This window comes from Dasypus novemcinctus, chromosome 8 (assembly GCF_030445035.2).
Source record: "Dasypus novemcinctus isolate mDasNov1 chromosome 8, mDasNov1.1.hap2, whole genome shotgun sequence".
Classification (NCBI taxonomy): Eukaryota; Metazoa; Chordata; class Mammalia; order Cingulata; family Dasypodidae; genus Dasypus; species Dasypus novemcinctus.
This window is the reverse complement of record NC_080680.1, coordinates 116,021,081-116,028,698: the sequence shown is the minus strand read 5'-3', so window position 1 is coordinate 116,028,698 and position 7,618 is coordinate 116,021,081.

Below are 7,618 nucleotides of genomic sequence, written 5' to 3'. Positions count from 1 at the left end.
AGCGTTTTGTTTGGCTGATTTTCTCTATTGATTTTGCTGTCAATTTCACTGGTTTTTACTGTTATCTGTATTATTTTCTTCCTTCTGCTGGTTTTCAGTTTATGTTGTTCTTTTGGAATTTCATAACATGGGAGCTTAGATTACTGATTAGAAACTCTTTCTCAATTACAATAGAATGATTTTAGTGCTATTGATTTACCACTGAGAATTGCTGTAGCTGCACCCCAGAAATTTTGATACGTTGAATTTTCATTACAATTCAATGTGTTTTCTTATTTCACTTCAGATATCCTCTTTGATCCATGGGTTATTAGGAAATGTGGTTGTTTTTGTTTTTGTTTTCATTTCAAAGATTTGGAGATTTTCACATTAGCATTCTGCTATAAATTTTTAGTTTTATTCTATTGTGGCTAGAGAACACATTCCGTATTTTTTAAATTATGTTAAATATACTGAGGTTTGTTTTGTTGTCTGGGATACAGTCTAGATTGGTATATGTTCTATGGGCACTAGAAAATAATGAATTTCTTCTATTGTTGGATACAATGTTTATGAATGTCAATTACATCATGTTAATTGATTGTATTATTCACTTCTTCTATATCCTTGTTAGTTATCTGTCTAGTGGTTCTATCAATTGCTGAAGGAGGGGAGTTGAAGTCTCCAACTATAATTGTGATTTGTCTATTTCTCCATTCAGTTCTATCAGATTTTGCTTCATATATTTTACAGCTTTTTGGTAAGATATATAAATTTAGGGTTTCTGCGTCTTCTTGATGAATTGGTCTTTTTTATCATTATGTAATGACCTTTCAGTCTGAGGTAATTTTCTTTGCTCTAAAGTCTGCTTCATTTGATTTTGAAATAGCCACTACTCTTTTTTTAAATTAATGCTTGCATTATATATCTTTTTTTCCCACCCTTTTACTTTCAACCTATCTGTATTGTTTCATGGGAAATGAGTTTTTGTAGACTTTTTTTTAACTACTCTAGTAATCACTATCTTTTATCTGTGTAATTAAACCATTTATAGTTAATGTCATTATTCGTATGTTGGGACTTAAGTATGCCATTTTTCTGTTGTTTTACTGCTTGCTCTTTCTGTTTTTGGTCTCTCCATTGTCTTTTTTCCTGGCTTCTGTGTATTGAGTATTTTATAATTTTGTTTAATCAGTGGTATTTTGAGGTATATCTCTATAGATTTTTAGTGGTTGCTCTGAGTACTGTATTATGCATATTTATTTTATCACAGTCTCGGTGGAAACATATTAACATTTCAAGTGAAGGAGAGAAATATTATCTCTTTTTAAGTTCCTTTACCTCCTCCTGTTATAATTGCTTTGAATATTTCCTCTACAGACAATGAGGACCATATCAGAGAATGTTATAAATTCTGCTTAAAACATCAAACATAATTTGGAAAACTCAAGAAGAAAAGATAGTCTCTTGTTTTTACCCATATGTTTACTCTTTCCATTGTTCTTTCCTACCTCCTGATGTTCCTGGATTTCTTTTGTCATTTAATTTTTTTTATATAAGAACTTCCTTTAGCCATTCTTTTTTTTTTTTTTTTTTTTTTTTTGAGGAGGAGGAGGAAGAGGAGGGAGAGGAGAAAGTATATTTTATTATGTCAGCATCACCATGATAACAAAAACAGACAAAGATATTTCTTTAGCCGCTCTTTAAGGATAGGTTTGGTGGCAACAGTTTTCTTTTCCTGGTTTGACAGATCTTTCCTTTCAGCACCTAAAAAAATGTTCTGGCACTATCTTCTGGCCTCCATGACTTATGATGTTTCCTGTCTTTCAAAGTTTTTGCCATATTTCTTTTTAAATGCCTCAAGATTATTTTTGCCTTTACTTTCAGAAGTTTGATTTTAATGTTTCTTGGTGTGGATTTCTTTAGGTTTATCTTGTTGGAGGTTCAGTCTGTGTCTTTAACCTGTAAATTTATATGGACTTTTTTTTCTAGTTTTGGTAAATTTTCAGTCATTAATTATTTGAATACTTTTCAGCCACACATTCTTTCTTCTTTGCTTCTGGGACTCCAATGGCATCAACATTAGATATGTCATTATATATTTTTTGTCCTTATTTATTTTTCTAATGTTACATTAAAAAAATATGAGGCCCCCATATACCCTCCACCCCCCCTTACCCCACTCCTCCCCCCATAAAAACAACCTCCTCCAACATCATGAGACAGTCATTGAACTTGGTGAATACATCTCTGAGCACCGCTGCACCTCATGGTCAATGGTCCACACCATAGCCCACACTTTCCCACAGTCCACACAGTGGGCCATGGGAGGACATACAATGTCCGGTAATTGTCCCTGCAGCACCACCCAGGACAACTCCAATCCCTGAAAATGCCCCACATCACATCTCTTCCTCCTACTCCCTACCCTCAGCAGCCACCATGGCCATATTCTCCACACCAATGCCACATTTTCCTCGATTACTAATCACAATAGTTCATGTATAGAATGTCAGTAAGTCCATTCTAATCCATACTCTATTCCTCCATCCTGTGGACCTTAGAATGTTTGTGTCCACTCCACATCTATGTCAAGAGGGGGTCACATTCCACATGGATGCTGGATGCAATTCTCCTGCTTTCAGTTGTAGGCACTCTTGGCTCCCTGGTGTGGTGGTTGACCTTCTTCAACTCCATGTTAGCTGAGTGGGGTAAGTCCAATAAACCAGAGTGTAGGGGTTGCAAGTCTGTTGAGGCTCAGGGCCTGGCTATCACATGGTCAGTCCAGAGATTCAGGTCCCCTGGGTATACACTAAACCCCAGCACCAAATACAGATCTGGTAAAAGTAACAGGAGAGGATTATGGACAGAGATCACACCTGAGTCCAGCTGCATCACACAGAAACACAAACTCCAAAGTAGGGCCAACTGACATGGCACTGAACTCCATCTGCCATGACCATAGAACCTATGGGTCTCTGTAGCCCTCAGAAGAACCAAAACCTGATGTTGTATCTACTTTATCTGTCTCTGGGACTCTGCTGAGGTGTGCATAAGGGCAACCCCTCTGATAACCTCCCGGCTCTTTTTGGAGACTCATAGCCGTATAAACTCATTTGTCCTTTCCATTTCTCCCTTTGATTCAGGTCAAAAAGCATTTTTGACTCCTGGTATTATATGTAGATTGAGATATTCTGCTGGTCCAAGTTGACCCTTTTATTCAAGGTCATTTTCTAGTTACATCATCAGCTGGTACTTGGTAGTAATCCCTCGGCGCCAGGGAGGCTTATCCCTGGGAGTCATGTCCCATGCTGGGGGGAAGGCAATGCATTTACATGCTGAGTTTGGCTTTGAGATTGGCCACATTTGAGCAACACAGAGCTCTCAGAAGGTAACTCTTATGCACCCTGCAGCTCTAGGCCTTGTTCTTATTTCAGGTGCACAGGCTTACAAGCATAGTCATTAGTATCAAGGGCTCATTTTTTGATCTTCCTTCATTTTTGGTCTTTGCATTGCACTTGCCATTGCACTTGCTGTTCCTTTAGGGACTGTGATAGAGCTCCCCTGGCTAGGAACTCCGCACTCCCTCAGTTGTTGTCATTATAATTCCACATGTCCATGTCACTTTGCTCTTTTTTTTTTTTAAGTCATTGTATCTCCATTGTTTAGGTTGGTTAATTTCTCTTTTTCTATCTTTGAATTCGCTGATTCTTCCCTTTGTCCCCTTCAATCTGGTGATAAGTCCATTCAAAACATATTTTTATCTCCATCATTGTGTTTTCTGTTCTAAAATTTCCATTTGGTCTTTATTTATATCTTCTATATCTTTACCAAAGCCTTCTATTTCTTTGGTGGTATTTTGTATTTCTTTCACTTGTTTCAAATGTTGTAGAAGTTTGATACTATTTATGAATTCTAAAAAGGGAGGATTATGTTTGCAATGGATTATTTCAATTTTTCAAGGAATAGTCACAGAGTAGAAAATTTTCCCGATTCATTTTATGAGGCCAGAAAAATTGATAGCAAAATCTAATAAGGATATATTTTTAAATTAAAATTAAGAACCTATCTGTAGTATGAACATAGATGGAAATGTCCTAAATGGAAAAATTAGAATATTTAATGAAGTGTTATAGAAAAAGAACAATAGATTACAACCAAGTTGAGTTATATCTAGATATACAGGAGTGGTTTATCATTTAAAAATCAAAAAGTGGAATTATAGTACCATAAAAATAAATACCACATAGTAATATTTGTAGATGCATAAAACTATTGGAAAAGTATTGTTCTCTGTTTTTAACCTTTCAGAATAGTTTCATTTTGCCTTGCATTCTGTTTATGAAATTTGCTTCTTGAGTGCAAAAATCATGTCTTTTTCTTCTCTGTATATCTCCATGATTTTGGCATCAAAACTTAGTGAAAGGCCTTTCCTAAAAATCTGAGGGAAAAAAACTGAAGAAATGGTACACATCTAAAATGTCATTAAAGTGTTGTTGACTGTTATTCTTTTCATATGATATGTACCATCTCCTTGCTTCATAGTTTATTTACAACAAATGAGCTCAGGGCTCCCTACACTAAAGTATGTATTCTTCTTAATAAGGCATTTGAATTCTAGAGATACTCAATAACATGGAGGAAGTTAAAATACTAAGACATGAAGCTATCACAGCTGGTTCAGGGAGTCAAAAATTGACAGGATAAATGCGCCAGAAGTGTGTTAATTATTCTCCTAAGACAGGGCATGCAGAGCTTGGTCAACAATTGTACACTTTATCTGGTTCTTCCTACCAAGGAAAAATGTGCTACATTGCATTCATTTTCAATACCATAAAAAAGGCATTTTGAGAAGACGTAATGGTGGGAATAGGCCATTACTCATTAAGAAAAGGAAATGAAAAGAATTTCTGATCCTAGTCTTCCACATGTGTCATTACTCTCAAAAGCCCAAGATAAGTGGACAACTACTGTTTCATTCCACATTTATTTTTATTTCCTATTTTCCATTTACAAATATTTTTACATCACTTAAAGTTGCCTAATAAAAATGACATGGGGTCTGATTGAGTGCACCTCACAATCTCTCCTGCAAAGAAGTGGCTGAGTAGGGTTGAAATCTTGCCAGAGTGGGCTGATGGGGCTTGCAAGGCAGGAGTGTATAGGTGTTGATTTGGAGATACTGACAGAAGTAGTGCTAGCTAAAGGTAGAATTGTGGGTTACTAACACACAGGTCAGAAGTTGTGGGGAGGCGGGACCCTTCCCCCTAGGGCTGATGGCCACAGTATTCCCTGAAAACTGTCAGGGGTGCAGCAGCATCCCCAAGCCCCATGATCCCCAGATACATGGTCCCTAGGTCCATGTCCCCTAAGGCCCTGTAGCTCACATTCCACAGACCTACATACCCTGGGTCTGCAATATCCTGGACTTCCCTTTCCTGAGTTGAGTGCTCCCAGAGGTCCAGGATTACCCTAGCCCTCCAGTTTTGGACTGACTCTGTGAATGGGAGGGATTCAGTGGGAGGTGCAAAGGGGCCAAACGAGTGTGGGTTCAATTTTCTGATCCCCCCCCCCCACCTCTTTTTTTTTTTTTTTTGCATTTGGAGGAGCATCTAGGGAGCATCTAGCGGAGAATCTAGGAAGAAAGGGGTGGTGAATCTCCTGAGAAAGCCCAATTTACCTAAACACCCTGGAATAGGAAACTTAGTCTGGGAGAAGGTGGAGTCAGAAAATCAACTAGCCCTCCTGTAACACACCCAAGGGAGAGGGACTGTAGGAGATGCTTTCCATTCTAATAGCATACTTGGGGTTCCTGGTGAGGTGTGGATGCTCTCTCTCTCTGGAAATTAAGAGTCATTGTTATCTGTGCTGAGCTGGTTCAACAAGGACCCACTTGAATCTCCTATCAGACCTCTCAGGCAGCTTTCCTGCTGCCCTGGGAGAGAGGGAAGTAAGGAAGGGAGAAAGGGAGAACATCAGATTCCTAAGCATTTTATTTAACTGCAAAGAGAATTACTTGCTTGAAACTTTGTCTGGTATTTTGTTGGTTTGTCTTCTTGTTTTTCCTTCCTCTTTAACCACTCAAGAACCTTTTTTTCTCTTTTTTTTTTTCTTTTTCTTGCTTGCATCGCCCTCCCTTGTCCCTTTTTTCTTTCTGTCTTTCTCTTCTCTTTTTTATTTATATTAGGTGCTACAGGGAGCACTTTACATTTTCTGTATTTCCTAATCCTCCATTTCCTCTTTTCTGTGTGTACTGATTTTGGCCACCAACACTATTCCCTTTCCTCTACATCTTTCTATCCTCCATCATTTATTGTTTCTCTTACATTACACCTCTCTTTTTTTGGCCCCCAACTTTTCTGACGTTTTATTTCTAATACCTTTGTTCTGTTTTCTGTCTTATATTAACTCTTTATTTTATTGTCCTTTCTTTTCTCTTTCCCTCTCTCCTAAACACACTAGCCTTTTAATTCATACTATATTCCTCCCCGTATTCAGTTTGCTGTCTCATTATAGGTACCCTACTTTTCTTACTGTTATAACTCCACAGAGCTTACATGAGTCTAATATCCATTCTCCTAGAACTCACATGGTTCCTCTGTTAATATTATTTACTATCAATACTACTATTGTTCATTTTCTTTTCTTACTCCTTTTGCTTTCTCTGGCCCTAATATTTTCCTTCAAGTGAACTTAGCCAACAATGAGGAAATAGAATAAGAAGAACAAAGTGACAAAAGAAGATTTAACACACATGTAAAAACAACACCTAATTAAACCCCAATCTAGACAAAGAAGCTAAGCAACTGATTAAACCCCTCCAGATAAAATGATGACCAAACAGCAACAAAAAACTACAAACCAAACTAATAATCAGGAAAACATACCCCAATCCAAATAACAAACTAAAAACCAGGAAGAGGAGCAGAACATCAAACAAGTAATTAAAGCTCTCAAAACATATATTAGAAACCAATTTGATGAAGTGAAGGAAGAGATTAAGAATATGAAGAAAACACTTGGAGAGAATACAGAAGAAATTGCAATCATACACAAAAAGATAATGGATATGATGGTGATGAACAGCACAATTCAAGAAATCAAAAATATACTCTCAGCAAATAACAGCAGACTTGAAGAGGTAGAGGAAAGAATTAGTGATGTGGAAGATAGTACATCTGAAATCAAACAGATAGTAGAACTAATCGATAAAGAGATAGAAAAAATCCAGCAGGTACTTAGTGACCTGAATGACAATGCAAAATGTGCAAATATACACATTATAGGCATCCCAGAAGGAGAAGAGAAAAGAAAGGGGACAGAAAGGGTGTTGGAGGAAATAATGACTGAAAACTTCCCATAGTTATTGTGGGAGAGGGATGTACATGTCCAGGAAGCACAATGCACCCCAAACAGCATAAATCACAACAGGCCGACCCCAAGACATATACTTGTCTAATTATCCAATTCTCAAGACAAAGAAAAAATACTAAATGCAGCAAAAGAAAAGAGAACCATCACACACAAAGGAGGCTCCATAAGATTAAGTGCTGATTTCTCATCTGAAACCATGGAGGCAAGAAGGCAGTGGTATGACATAGTTATGGTACTAAAAGAAAAAAATTCCCAAGCAAGAATA